Source organism: Canis lupus, chromosome 12 (genome assembly GCF_048164855.1).
Source record: "Canis lupus baileyi chromosome 12, mCanLup2.hap1, whole genome shotgun sequence".
Taxonomy (NCBI): Eukaryota; Metazoa; Chordata; class Mammalia; order Carnivora; family Canidae; genus Canis; species Canis lupus.
The window spans coordinates 61,142,983-61,158,504 of record NC_132849.1 but is presented as its reverse complement, the minus strand read 5'-3'; the positions used below and the strand labels follow the sequence as shown (position 1 = coordinate 61,158,504).

General features: G+C 46.3%; 1 long non-coding RNA gene across 2 annotated transcripts in view; it reads left to right on the top strand.

Annotated features, from left to right (window-relative positions):
- The first annotated feature begins 808 nt into the window (after nt 1-808).
- LOC140600768 (uncharacterized) overlaps nt 809-15,522 on the top strand; it is a 72,279-nt gene continuing 57,565 nt past the window's right edge. For both annotated transcript variants that reach the window (XR_012003938.1, XR_012003939.1), the window contains exons 1-3: nt 809-864; nt 7,039-7,095; nt 15,295-15,356. This is a non-coding gene — a long non-coding RNA (uncharacterized lncRNA). The remainder of the gene's footprint in view (nt 865-7,038; nt 7,096-15,294; nt 15,357-15,522) is intronic.

Here is a 15,522-nt window from a genome sequence, read left to right as displayed (position 1 = left end):
GATGGAGGCTGATTTTCATTTTATGATTTTGTTCATGGGATGACACACAAAACAATTGAGATGTAAGACTGTTACATTATATTTCTAATTATTTCATGTTTAGAATTACCTTATGTTTTAAATTATCTTGTATTTAGAATTATGTAGCATTCAGGATTTCTTATGTTCAGAATTATTTTACATTTACATTTATTTTATTTAGGATTACTTTGTTCTGGATCATTTTCTGTTTAGAATTACTCTATGTTTAGAATCACTTTTGGGATCCCTGGGTGGCACAGTGGTTTAGCGCCTGCCTTTGGCCCAGGGCGCAATCCTGAAGATCTGAGATCGAATCCCACGTCGGGCTCCCGGTGCATGAAGCCTGCTTCTCCCTCTGCCTGTGTCTCTGCCTCTCTCTCTCTCTCACTGTGTGCCTATCATAAATAAATAAAAATTAAAAAAAAAAAGAATAACTTTGTATCTAGAATGCCTCTTCACGGCCAGAGTACAGTGTGTGCAGGACTGCTGAGAGAAGAGACTGGACAAGCAGTGCCAGGTGAGGTTGTGAAGCATTGTGGACTAAAGGTTTGGACTTTATCTAAAAGCTATGAGGAGGTAATGAGAGGAGCTCCAAGGCTGAAGAGCACTTCATGGCAAGTAAAAATAACTTCAAACTAAGACCAAATTGTGGAGATAGTGAAAAGATCAGTGGTTGCCAGGAGTTGGGGGAGGCGATGAGCAGATGAACCACAGAGGAGTTTTAGGGCATTGAAAAGACTCTGTGTGATGCCATAAAGGTGGATGCGTGTCATTATCCATTTGTCCAAACCTACAGAATGTACAACACCAGGAATGAGCCATTAAGTAAACTACGGACTTGAGGTAATTATGATGGGTCAATTTAAGTTCCTCAGTTGTAACAAATGTGATAATCTGGCAGCAGATGTTGAAAATGGGGAACCCTGTGGATGGGTAGGGCAGAGGGAATGTGGAAAATCGTAGTATCTGCCTCTCAATTTCGCCATGAGCACAAAGCTACTCTTAAAAAAAAAAAATGTCTTTAAAAAGCAACCCTAAGGGACCCAGGGTGGCTCAGTTGATGAAGCATCTGCCTTTGGCTCAGGTCATGATCCTGGGGTCATGGAACCAAGCTCCACATTGGGCCCCCTGTTCAGTGGGGAGTCTGCTTCTCCCTCTGCTCCACCCCTCCCCTTCTCTCTCTCTCTCTCTCTCTCTCTCTCTCTCTCAATCTTTCTTTAATAAATAAATAGCAACACTAAATAATTTCAAGCTTACTAGAATATGTGCTCTCACTTTTGATTTGGAAAGCATGAGCTGCATGGCTGTTCTCCTTGACTCTTAGTCATATGTGCCCTGCTGCCTCCTTCAGATGCCCTGCTCCCTGCCCTCACCTAGGAGGTGAGTGCCATTCCCACCTACCAGTCTACCAGTGGTATATGGCTAGGATCCTTTTCCCTTCATGAAATTTTTTCCCTTGACTAGGTTCAGCTGATCATCTCCTTCACAAGCATACCTAGATGCGGTATTTTATGATTTTTGTTAACAATGGAAAACTTAGAGGGTAAAAATGTGGTTTTCTCTTCTCAACTGATCTGTAAGTACAGGTTGGAGGCTCAGTCTTTGGGGGGAAGAGAGATGGTCATGTTAAGTAGGAACTAAGATAGAAAAAAGGCATCAACAATGTCATTTCAATAATATGAAGGTCGCCATCTCTAATTTTCTCCACTTGATGTCCCTTCTGTGCAACTTGAGAAGAGGAGGAGGGAACATCTGAGCTGTTAAGAGAGCTCACCTGCCATGAGTGTCAGCTTTTTACAAATCGAAGCCATAACAACACATACAGGTTTACAGTAAAATATGTCCATCTTGGAAAGGAAAGAAGTTGACAGCCAACCTTCTGGCTGTGCTCACTGCTTGCTGAAATGTGCCTGGTATGGACATTTTCTGAGAATCTATAGAGTTTGGGTAAAATATGAAATGATGATGATTTCAAATCCCAGGAGACGATAGTCATGTGACCTGTGGATCCGTAGAGATAGAAGCCACACACCCAGTATGGAGAGGCTTGGAATGCACCAATATTTAAAACAAGCAGAGACTCAAATTGAGGCCCTTATCTGTCTTGCTCTGCCCTTCTCCCTTTTCAAGTTCAGTAAAGAGAAACAAACAAACAAACAAACAAAAAAACCAACAGGGTGACCTTGAGTTACAGACCTGGGTTCAAATAAAAGATCTGCTATACTCAATGCTATTGTGGCATTGTGCAAGTTTTTTTTTTTTTTTTTTTAAGATTTATTTATTTATTTGGAGGGAAAGAGAGGTTGAGAGAGAGCATGAGTGGGAGGGGCAGAGGGAAAGAGAGAGAGTCCTCAAGCAGATTTCCCACTGAGTGTGGCCCACTGTGGGGCTCAATTCCAGGACGCTGAGATCATGATCTGAGCCAAAATCAAGACTTAACCAACTGAGCCACCCAGAAGCCCCAACATTGTGCAAATTATCTAACCTTTCTGAGACTCGCCCCCCTGATCTGAGAGACAGAGATAATAAAACTTCTTTCAAAGAGTTGGTATAAAATAAAATAATGAGCTTAAGGAACTTAGAATCTAGAACATTTCAAGCACACAATAATTTTTAGTTTTCTGTCCATTTCTCTATACCTTTCTCATTTGCTATAACTGAGAACAAAGAAAGTGAAGGTTTTAACCTTGGGATATATAATTTTTTACAAGGTCTTTGCCCATTTGTTTGTTCTCGGAGGTATATAGAAAACAAAACAAAAAAGAAAGAAAGAAAAATAATTCTACTGTTTGCTTTCCTAGAAAAAATAAAATAAAATTCAAAACAAATTCATGGCTTTCTCTCCATGGGTAACCAAGTAGGAAGGATCCAGCTAGTTCTCATCTCTGGAGAATAATAGGTAGATCCACAATACCCCATAGTGACCTGGGTAACAATGGGCTCTTTGAGTGAGTACCCACTGACCCAATACAAGCAGTCATTGACCTTCAAAATGCTGCAACTCATGAAGAATGACTAAACTGTTGGGGTTTCAAGTAAAAATTAAACAAAAATAATTGTGGATATATTACATTATTCTGAGGAAAGCTATACATTTTTTTTAAGTTGAGGCATTGTTTAAAACGGACTGTTAATTATATTTTCAGTTAATCAATTGGAATATATTCTATATTGACCTAAACTTTGGGCCCCATTCCCTGGTAGCATCTCTTTGTATAAATTGTATAAATTTGGCATGTATTTAATACTACACGCTCTATAAATTCTATAAAATCCTCTTTTGCTAGCAGGATGAATGTATATTAAAACATGTATATATTTATAGCTGAATTAAGTGGAGTCTCATGCATTACCTTTTCTCTCTGGATATCTCCAGGAGGAAAATATAACATTTTTATAAACACACGCAATGTTTTACTCATCACTACAAACAATGTTAAGAATAAATACCTATTTTTAAATATTGTTTGTTCAATTAAAAAATGCAATAAGATGAGAAGCCAAGTATCTGTAGAACCCAACAGTGCTACAAAATTCATTTTGTACACAAACCACAGACCTCATAAAGGTTCCAACTATTCTAGATGCACATGCTGTGTATACCTGCCAAGACCCTCAGTGCCACTGCTTACTTGCCATCCACCTTCTTTTATGAATTTTACTTGCAAACATCAGACCTGTTTCAGTGTGAACTTTGGGTAGGGTTAAAGGTCTTTGCTATTACATTCTCTGGTTTTCTCACACACAAATTTCCAGAAATACAAAAATGCTCATGCTGAACTCTATGAATATCAAGTGCTTCTGTTAGTAGCATTCTTGGCTATCCATTAGAACTGTCAAGGGGATTCCAATAGACAGTCAGCTTTGAGGAACACTGATTTAGAAGAAGGAAGACAGACACCAGCTGGAAGACACCTTGGTACTGGTCACTCCTTCAGTCAAGTGGATCCCAAATATGAAGACCGAGCTATTTCTTTCAAAGAATGTTCACTGGTTTCATTTTTTATTTGCTTGGCTTTTAGTTGTCTAAAGGATCCCATTTTAAACCTAACCTTAAGAATCTATTTTGGTTACAAAGCTAAATTCACATTTTCCAAAGGGACTATCATGAAAGTATATTGATAGTGGTAGGCCTAAAACTAGAGATTAGAAAGAAAACTAGAGATTAAAAAAAAAAAAAAGAAAAAGAAAAAGAAAACTAGAGATTAGATGTGCCCTTGAACTGACCTTCCTGGGTAGACCAAAGTGAACCTAGACACTGAGGCCTTCTAAAAGGTCAAAAGATTACCTACCGGAGACACTGCCTCACTGATGACGAATAAGATAAAATAAAATAGAATAGAACAAACTAATTAAAATGTAAAATATATACATTAAAATCAAGTCAAACCCCTTGGGCTGCCTGCAGGCCCCAGGATGCCAGGATAGAGAAGTTCCCAAGCCTGCCACAAGGTGGCAGGTGGGCCTTGCAGGCAGCCCTCCTACTGGTCCCCGGGGAGCATCCCAGCTAAAGAAGCCAGAAGTGCACGGGAAATTGAAGGACGCCCTTGGCAAGTCCCAGAGCATTGGTAACCAAAGAAGGAAACAGAAACCCTACCATTCTGCAAAGCAGGAACGAGAGTTAGAAGCTCAGGTCTGAGCATGCTACACTGGGGGCTGCGTGTTTTGGAAAAAACAATTTCAGTGGAACCGTGGGGATGGCATAGACAGGAGATGGGCTCAGTCCCAGATTCATCGTGTTTTTAAAGAGACAAAGCCCAAATGGATTAGTTCTAACTTTACTTCAAAACATAATAATAATATTAGGTAGATCTAAGTTTTTTAAACCTTTAAAGGGAATATGAGTTTGAATCTTGATTCAGACACCATATTTTTCCAAGTATTACCTAATAATCAGCACATAACAGAAGTTTGATTAGTATCTGGGCTTAAATGAAACTAGTTCCCAAAATACTACCATAACGTAAACAATGACGAAGGTATGATTTGAGTTGTCTTGGGCCAGCCTGAGATACAATTTAAAAACACATAAATTTTAAGCCAAGGTAGATTTAGGTTCTAATCCCTACTTTATCACTTATCTAGATCTTGGGCAAGATACCTAATGACCCTAAGATTGTTTATTTAGCTTTAGAGTGTGGGCTAGTATGTGTAATAATGCTGTATCTCAGACTTGTTGCAAAAATTAAAGAAAACAGGAGGCAAAACACAATAGTGTGTAGTAAGTGCTCAAAAACCATGAGACACCTCCTCTCCATAATTTCTACCTGAGAAATTCATTCTATCATGCTAAACAACCATCTTTGACTTTGAGGCCAGAGACATTCAAAATTGTTCTGTGACCTGAAAACACATTTCCAGATTGTGAGAATCACTGGAACATATGCTATGGTCATCTGGCAAATTCTCATTATACCGCATTTGCAAGTGAGTACCCCTTTTAGTACCTCAAAGAAGCCCTGGAAGTTGGAATCACACAGGTTTCCAACCAAGCATTCTATGAATACAGTGGGGTCAGGACATCCTGTGGAAAATCATGGTGTCCCCAGCAATTTGTAAAGAGTTAACCAAAATCTATGCAACACAAGTCTCCTGTAATCACAAAGTCGGACTGAGATGATTGGTTCTGTCAAAAGTATAAATGCTGAGGCTCTTCTATGAATAAAATATACCTTCGGTAGTTTCCATCTAATAAAATATTACATTCAAGAATTTAGAGGCTCCTGCATAATTTATCATTTTGCAAGTATAAGTGATCACTAATAATATTGCATTGTTATTTATTAACATTTATGCCCACCACAATTCTATTATGTAAATAATATAACAGATTGTTCAACTACATATTTAATACTTGGGGTATTTATTACTAATAACTGAGCATATATGACATGATGTTCAGTGAGGAATGAAGATGAATGAGGATTTCAGCCTAGTGAATGTTTTATAGATGCAACGTGCATTAGGTATTTTGGGAGAGATGTCTAGGCAATATCAATGGTGGATTTTGTTTTTCCAGGAGAGAAGTAAAAGACAAAGTATGATTTGTTTAAGAGTCATAATAAGTTCTACAAATACACAGGGGCATTATGGAAATAAAATATGGACTTTAGGTCATCAGTGTTATATATTTGTCATTCGTTCATTCATCCCAGGAAGTTTTACTTGTTATGGGCTAGGCACTAAGAATATAATAATTATTAAAACAGACAGAGTCACCAGGAAACACCAAATAAAATACGGAAGCAATGACAATAAGGAAAGTGAAGAAGATATGCAGAGGAACTATGGAAGGTCTGTGTGAACTATGGAAGGTCTGTGTAAGGAAGTGGCTGACATTTGAAGCATAGCTAGAGATGAAATAATGAAAGGAATAAGGAAGGTATGTTTCAGGCCTGAGATGGAGCACAGTGTCCTTTATTATTAGGAAGATCCAGACACACTTGGTTAAATATTATGTCCACTACGTACTAGCTTTGTCACCTAAAAACATACATAGTCTCTTAGCCTCATCTTCCAAATCTGTGAAAAACAGGACTGATCATAGCAATCTTGAAGGACATGGGGGATAATTCAAGAAAATAAGATGTACTAATTTGTCTAGTAAAATGTCTGGCACATAGTATGTATCCAGTGATGATTACTCCAAGTTTTCCTCCTTCCTAACTTCTTCAACCCATCCCTCATCCCCCACTACACAGCACCCTCCTTTTCTCCAGTTATTCACGTGAATAGTACATTTGGGCAAGTATGGAATGTGGATATTTCTCCTGTCTACACTTTCTATTGAGTTTCAGGTTAACCTTAAAAAGGCTTGATTATGCATAAAAGGCTTGTGATAAAGAAGACAATTTGCTGATGTGAATTGCAGTATCTTGTGGAAGCCCACTTCCCCAGATGTGAATAAGCCATCCCTGTGATGAAGTCTGACTGCAGTGCAGGGCAGTGGAAATTCATGCCAAGCCAGAGGGAGGTTTCCTCTCAGCCTCAGTCTCTCGGCTGTTTTATCACCTACAGGTCCTCACGGAACTTCCAAGGGGCTGGTGGAGCCTGAAAGAAGACACACCAAAGTAGGTGAGCCTCCATTCAGTAGGGTGGGGTGGCCCTGGGCCACCTGCCTCTGTCTGACTGCTTGGTTGAACACTGGGTCCTCAGCTGGCTCAAGCAAAATGATTCTCAATGATAGAGTCTCAATTATTTCAAATGATCGGACCCACACTCACTGGAATCCTGGTGGTAGATAAGAAGGCCATCTTCCTCCAGCCCCTCTCCTGGGCTTGAAGACAGAAAACTGGTGAGCCCTCTTCTTGGGCACTCCCTCATTCCTTCTTAGCATCAGGTAGACACTATTAAGCCCATGACCAAGACTCCATCAGCACCAGGCCAAGGAAAATGTGACTTGGCGGCTGCCTTAACAATAAATCAGACACCCACAAGCTGCAAAGTCCCTGAAAGAACCAAGTCTCTGCAAATGGAAACATAAAAACAAGTGAGCTGAGCTTAAGTTCTCTAACCTTTGGTGTGATGGAGGACATCTGCTGGCAGGATATCAAATTCCTTTTTTTTTTTTTTTTTTTAAGATTAGTTATTTATTTATTTGTCAGAGAGAAAGAGCATGTGAGCAGGGAGGAGGGGCAGAGGAGGAAGCAGACTCCCCACTGAGCAGGGAGCCCCACATGGGGCTCCATCCCAGGATGCCAGGATCATGACCTGAGTTGAAAGCAGATGTTTCACTGACTGAGCCACCCAGGTGCCCCAGGAAATAAAATTCTGCATTAAAGATTTCTCTTTGGGAGATTTTAAAGGCATCAATCCAAGGCCTTTGACATAGTTAAATGGACTTATTTTGCTTGGGAGGGAAAACAGAGGGCACTTTGGGTGACACAGCATTCCTTTGGGGCTCCGTGTGCCCCACCACACGGGACAAGCATCCTGGTGAAGGAGATTTCTGTGTGTCTACAGGGGCATACATTTGGTACTGTGCCCTCAAATGGTTCAATATGTTACGAGTTGAATTAGGACTTTTCAAGTCCTTTTAGCTATATTTTTCCAGTACTTGATATCATATAAACTTTAAGTGATATGGTTGCTTCCCCCCCATCACTTTTGTCCCATCCAGACTGGTGCTATTTCATTGTTCTTTGTATTCCTTCTGAGCTCTGGTCCTACTCCTAAGGGTGTCACAGTTGCTGTGGCCATCCTGTTCTGTGCTTTTATTCATCATGGCTCATTTAAGGGAAGTGGCAGGAACATGCATGGCACCCTAAACGTGAGGGAGATGATGCATTTATTTTCACAAACTCAATCACTTTGTAAGGAGAATAAGGGGGCTGTGTGGCCTCCTGCTTTTCCACCAGCCTCTGCCCTCACTTTGGGATCTTCCAGAGGACACTCACTGCCTCTCATAGTTTCTTTTGAGCTAAGCCATGTGCTTCCACCAGCACCAGTTCAACGTGGCTTCCCTGGGCCATCCCCTCATTTGTTAGCCTTTACTCCATTGATGAAGTTGTGTGAATGGAGCAACATTTTCTCCTCTTGCTGCTCTCAGATATTTATAGTTGTCTGCCCTCTTCTTTAGCTTTTTACTGGTTCTTTCCCCCTCCTCTGTTTTTCTTACCCTTTACCAAAACTCCTGCAAATTCTCACTGCCTCATCAATTATTTGAGATTTCTGAAAAGCTGAGCAAGGTAAAGCAGTGATTTGGGTGTGGGAGGGAGGGCAGGGCCACCCAGGAAGGGGCAGCACTCTGAAATGCTAGCAAGTGGGGGGGGGGGTCCCTGCAAGATGTAGAGCTGCTTTGTGTAAGATTATAGGCTCTGGTAATCCTGTGGTTTTTGAAATATAATTTATTAAAATGAATAAAATTTAAAATTGGGTTCTCTAGTCACACTGGTCACATGTGGCTAAGGGTTAAAATTTTAGATAGTGTAGATCTAAAACATTTCCATCATCCCAGAGCATCTTATTGGACAGCCCCTGTCTGAAGGACCTGCCCAGGTAACACCATTCAGGGGCATAAGGACTCAGCAGCTGGGGCAGGAGGCTGCTGTGGCACCTGTGCTCTGACACCCTCAGCCACAGAGGCACAGGGATGCTGAAGGGATGAGGGGCAGGATGGATGCGGAAAGTCCTGGGGAAATGCTGGAGTAAGAAGAGGAGCTCTTCTGTATGGGTTTGGTGCCTAAGGCATTGCCCTATGGTGTACACGTTTGGGTGCAAGGGGAAAGCACACATCTCGGAATTTGTTTCAGAATTATGTCTGGCACAGAGTGGGTACTCAAAAAATATCCATTAAACACAGAAGTGAATCAAATGAATAGATTAAATGCCTATAATACATACAGAAATGCTGAGGCCCTGGGGAATTTAAGTGTTAAAATCAGTTCTCAGGGTTTCTATGATCCAGTCAGCTTATGTGCTTGTGCGCTGAGTCATCAGTGTTGAAGGATGGCTGAAGCAGACTGCCTGGCCAACAGGGACAGCCTCAGGGACTGGGTGCTACTTTTGCTCCTCTTTTGCTGGTTTCAACTTTGACCTGTTTCAACTACTTGATCCTTCCTTCCTTCCTTCCTTCCTTCCTTCCTTCCTTCCTTCCATTCATTTCATAAATATTTAAGTACTGCACTTCCATTTATACCAGATAAAATGCAAGGCGGAGCATTCTCAGTTCATCTGGGCTCACTTGGTTTCTGTTTCCTGTTTGCAGCTTCTTTGTCTGAACATCACCACCAGATCTGGATTGCTCCCCAGCTTCTCCAGCAGTGGCCCCGCTAGGATTCCCTAGAAAGCAGAATCTGGGGGAGAGGTAGCATGGTCTTAGGGAGCAAGAATGAAGGAAGAGAAACATGCAGCCAAGGAAGAAAAATTGGAATAAAGGCACATTATTACCTGGTAGCCACTTTAAGTTGTTGTTGGGCACCCAAGGACACTGAAGCAGCACGAGCTGCTTCTCAAGACCACCCATTTGAGAGCATGGCACTTAGCAATACACAACCCAGAAGTGGGAGGGGTAGAGACACCAGATGGATAAACTCTTCCTTCCTTCTGCCCTCTGATGAGTGATGCTTGCTGTTCCACCAGGATGGAAGCCACAGGAAGGAAGTGGTAGGCAGCATGTGTCCAGGAGGAAGGATGCTGTTGGGACACACATGAAGTGCACGGTGGACCTAGACCAGTGACCAGTGCAAGGTCCTCACCTACTGAGACCTGAAACATGAGCACACCACTCAGGGCTACTCTAGTAGATGATACACAACTAAATCCAGGTCTGGACTGAAAGGAGAATACCTGCTACTCCCCTACCCTGAATTCCACATCAGCTGGGCCCTCTCCTTCTGCTCTGAGGAGCACTTCATTCTCTGTTTCTGCCTTTAGGAAGTTTTGCACCATGTCACTCATGGAGGCAGTGCATAAGCCAACAAAGATGGCAGGACAGTCCATCATAGTGGTGCTGACTGACTGGTGCAGAAGTCAGAGTGGAAGCCAGCATCTGGCAGGAGACCATCAGAAGGAGGAAGGGATCAGCTGGGTGATCCCTGTTTCCTCTCTGACCTGCCCCTCATCCCAGAGGGCAAAGGGCAAGCTGTGTTCTTTGTGGACACTTCTCCATTTGCATTTTCTCACAATCTATATATATATTTTTTTATTTTTTAATATCTAAAAATAATGACTTGTTTTGCAGTGTGTCTAGGCAACTTCAGAAATGGGCAACCTTTACTTTTTAAAAATAACTTTATTCTCCATAGTTAGTTAAATGGGAATTTCAGGAATGCTAATTAAAAAAAAAAAAAACATAGTAAACTTCTTGGGCCTCATTGAAGAAATGGCTAGATCAGTGCCCTTCTGTGTGACCACACAGCTTTGTCGGGCACACCAGGCTCTTGCTTTGTGGTTCTGCTGCCAACGGTTCTGGGATGTGTTCTGTCCCCTGAGCCACCTACCAGAAGACCCCAGGCCACTCAGAGTTGGCTCAAACTCTGAGATTTTGGGGTAAACTGAGCATGGGAAATCGTAGCGACCAGAGTGAGACGCATCAACGGAAAAGGAAAACTCTTGGTCTCTGGGCACTCTGGGCATAGGAATCAGGGAGAAATGTTTTTAAATGATTGGATCAGAAATCTTGCAGATCACTGGTGCCACTGCTGTCAAGGGTTTATCTGAATCGATAAGCCAGCCAAATTCATTAGGAACATGTAGCAAATGCTTATGAGGTGTTAGCATGGGGTGGGGCGGGGGTACTGGAGCCTCCAGCACCCTCATGGTATAGTCGGTGAATCTGAGAGTCAGCACAACAAATTTTCCAAATTTTCATTACGGCTCTTCAAAGGATCCTTCCAACATCAGAATTAAGAGATTTTCAGCCTGATGAATGGTGGAAATAGGTAACACTAAGTGCATTGAGTAAATGCTTCTTAGTCAGATTTTCCAAAAATACCACTATTCATTGTTTTTTTCTCTCAAATTAATAAAATACTATAAATCCATTATTAAAAGTTCTGGAAAATATAGACAATTATTCTTAAAACATAAAAAAGACCTATAATTCCACCACCACTAGGTAAGTTTCCATTTTTTGTTTCTATTCCTCTAAATATGTGGGCATAAAACCATGCTATATGTACAATTTTATATCTTGTCCTTTTCACTTAAAATTATATCACTAGCATTTTCCCAGTCAACTAAAAATTGAAAACTTCATTTGAATGTCATTTATGTTTTAATTATTTTATTTAGCAAGGATGTATTGATCTTCACGCATGTGTGTCTGTGTGATTTTCCTATGAGCATAAAGTTCTTGGACAATGAGTCTGGTCAAGATACCACTTCTTTTTTGGAGGAAAATGTGACCCAATAAGAAAAGGCAGCAGGACTCCCTTTAGGCTAACAGAGCAGGGTGTTTCTTCATCTCACAATGAGCCTGGACAAACCATCAAAATTTGGGAGTGGCACCAGGGAGAAATGCGTCCATTAGCATTGGGCAGGCTCAGGGCATGGGCGCAGCAGCCCGGGGGGCTCCCACATGGCCTCCCGGGCCCCATGCCACCCCCTCAGGAGCTCTAACCTCGTGGGTGCGGGGAGCTGAGACGGCTCGGTGGCTTGCACTGAGGAGGTGTGGGGACAAGCCTGCAGAGCCGCGGTGGGCAGACCCCTTCCAGGAGCCCAGCAGGGAGGAGTGGGCCCTGGGCGGCCTTCAGCGGCGCTACGATGGGCTCTGAAAATACTAAGAAAAACAAAGAACCATGCAGCCCTGACTCGGCGCCAGGGACTGTTCCAAGTAGCTTTGCAGACATGAACTCAGTTAATCCTCACGACAGTCCGCTGAAGTGAGTGTTGTCATGTCCAAACCTCAGCTGCAGAAACCGAGACAGGGAGGCGGAGGCGCACAGAGCGGGGAGGGGAGAGAGGCCGGAGCGTGGTCCTCCCCCGGGGTTCTCCAGGGGTTCTCCTGGCAACCTCCCCGCGGTCCTCCCCCGGGGCCCAACCGGCCCCCGCCCCGCAGTCCTCCTCCCGGGGCTCCCTGGTCCCCACCCCGCTGTCTTCCCCCGGGGCTCCCTGGTCCCCACCCCACGGTCCTCCCCCGGGGCTCCCTGGTCCCCAGCCCGCTGTCCTCCTCCCGGGGCTCCCTGGTCCCCACCCCGCGGTCCTCCTCCCGGGGCTCCCTGGTCCCCACCCTGCGGTCCTCCCCCAGGGCTCTGTGGTCCCCACCCCGCTGTCCTCCCCCGGGGCTCCCTGGTCCCCACCCCGTGGTCCTCCTCCCGGGCTCCCTGGTCCCCACCCCGCTGTCCTCTCCCGGGGCTCCCTGGTCCTCACCCCGCAGTCCTCCTCCCGGGGCTCCCTGGTCCCCACCCCGCTGTCCTCCCCCGGGGCTCCCTGGCCCCCACCCCACTGTCCTCCTCCCGGGCTCCCTGGCCCCCTCCCCGCTGTCCTCCTCCCAGGCTCCCTGGTCCTCACCCTGCTGTCCTCCTCCGGGGCTCCCTGGTCCCCACCCCGCTGTCCTCCTCCCAGGCTCCCTGGTCCTCACCCCGCTGTCCTCCTCCGGGGCTCGCTGGTCCCCACCCCGCTGTCCTCCCCCGGGGCTCCCTGGTCCCCACCCCGCGGTCCTCCCCCGGGGCTCCCTGGTCCCCACCCCGCTGTCCTCCTCCCAGGCTCCCTGGTCCTCACCCCGCTGTCCTCCTCCGGGGCTCGCTGGTCCCCACCCCGCTGTCCTCCCCCGGGGCTCCCTGGTCCCCACCACGCGGTCCTCCCCCGGGGCTCCCTGGTCCCCACCCCGCGGTCCTCCTCCCGGGCTCCCTGGTCCCCACCCCGCTGTCCTCCCCCGGGGCTCCCTGGTCCCCACCCCGCGGTCCTCCCCCGGGGCTCCCTGGTCCCCACCCCGCTGTCCTCTTCCCAGGCTCCCTGGTCCTCACCCCGCTGTCCTCCTCCGGGGCTCGCTGGTCCCCACCCCGCGGTCCTCCTCCCGGGCTCCCTGGTCCCCACCCCGCTGTCCTCCCCCCGGGGCTCCCTGGTCCCCACCCCGCTGTCCTCCCCCGGGGCTCCCTGGTCCCCACCCCGCTGTCCTCCTCCCAGGCTCCCTGGTCCTCACCCCGCTGTCCTCCTCCGGGGCTCGCTGGTCCCCACCCCGCTGTCCTCCTCCCAGGCTCCCTGGTCCTCACCCCGCTGTCCTCCTCCCGGGGCTCCCTGGTCCCCACCCCGCGGTCCTCCTCCCGGGCTCCCTGGTCCCCACCCCGCTGTCCTCCCCCGGGGCTCCCTGGTCCCCACCCCGCTGTCCTCCCCCGGGGCTCCCTGGTCCCCACCCCGCTGTCCTCCTCCCAGGCTCCCTGGTCCTCACCCCGCTGTCCTCCTCCGGGGCTCGCTGGTCCCCACCCCGCTGTCCTCCTCCCAGGCTCCCTGGTCCTCACCCCGCTGTCCTCCTCCCGGGGCTCCCTGGCCCCCACCCCGCTGTCCTCCCCCGGGGCTCGCTGGTCCCCACCACGCGGTCCTCCTCCCGGGCTCCCTGGTCCCCACCCCGCTGTCTTCCCCCGGGGCTTCCTGGTCCCCACCCCACGGTCCTCCTCCCGGGGCTCCCTGGTCCCCACCACGCGGTCCTCCCCCGGGGCCCACCCGGCCCGCATCATGGGGTCCTCAACCTCCGTCACCTTGCACAGACTTGAGGCTGGAGAAGCTGCAGGAAACAGGCAAAGGTAGACGAGATGGTCTGAAGCAGACAAGGGAGAAAGAACACCTTTCACAAAAGATCTAAAAATATCACCCCAATAATAAGGTTTAAAAATACCTTCACTTCCCTGTGGGTTCCTCTAAGTGTGCCTGTGGGGGAGGAAGGGGGTCCAGGTCCCTGGGGCCAGGCTCTGGCACAGGAAGGACGTTCTCAGCCCTCTCCAATGCTGACCGTCCTTCTGGGTCCGTGGCTCTCCCTGGGGCTGTGGGATGCTCCCTCTTGGTGCTCACAAACCCTGCTTGCTCCCTCATCTGCACACAGGAAAGGACAGAACAAAAGCAGAGCTCCCTGGCCCTCAGTCTCCCTCCACTCGCTCTTGTCCAGGGCTCCGTGCAAGAACTGATGCTCCCCCACCCTCCGGGGGGCTGCAGAGATGCCCGCATCTCCTGAGCAGAGCACAGCTGCCACGAAGTTTTGGTCTTTCAGCATGTCAGTGTCACGGCCTTAGTTATATGTGCTCTTTCGAAATTCAGCAAAAAATATTGTCACAGTCTACTCCCAGGGCACAGATAATTCTCAGTGACAGCTAATGGAGAGGCACTTTTCTTAAGGGATTTTCTGCATGGAGGTATAAAATGATTATACCCCATTCGAATCCAGCTCCCCACCTGCATCTCTGCCAGAGCATGAGAACAGCCGTCTGCTTTTGGAGTTTTTATTTTTATATATTACTAATTACATCATCAGCACATCTCCAAATTAACAGTGCCTGGAAGCATCTAGAGATTTACGATCAGCTTCCATTTAGCTTTCAAGAACAGAGATTCCTAACTACTGAAGGCTGAGTTTAATCTCCTAAAGCTCATCCCATGAAAAAAAAAAAAAAAAATACAAGAATGCACCGGCAACTTTTTCCATTAGCAGCATTTATGTTGCCAAACCTGATTTCGACAGAAACTAACAGTATTGGAAAAATCAGCAAACTAATCCAGGTAGACTTCATTTTTACTGAATTATGGAAGGATAAATAAAACACAAATCCCCAAATCCTTTCTTATGGTGATGTAGTCCTGATGGTGGTGATGACATAAATGGTAGTGATTATCTCTTTGCTCCAGCTGGAAGAAGCTGCCGAGGCCATCAGGAAAGTGTGTCCCCAGACTTCTGGACAAGAACACAGGTGAGGAATCAAAGATGGACCCTTGAACCTGGGCGTGTCCAGACCACAGGCAGTATAGGAAACAGTGGGACTGAGGCAATTGCTGGGAAGGCCTAGGTCAAACAGAGTTGTCCTCCAATTGTTTCCATCTCATTCCCACTGCTCTTTCAGGGGTTTTATAATAGGT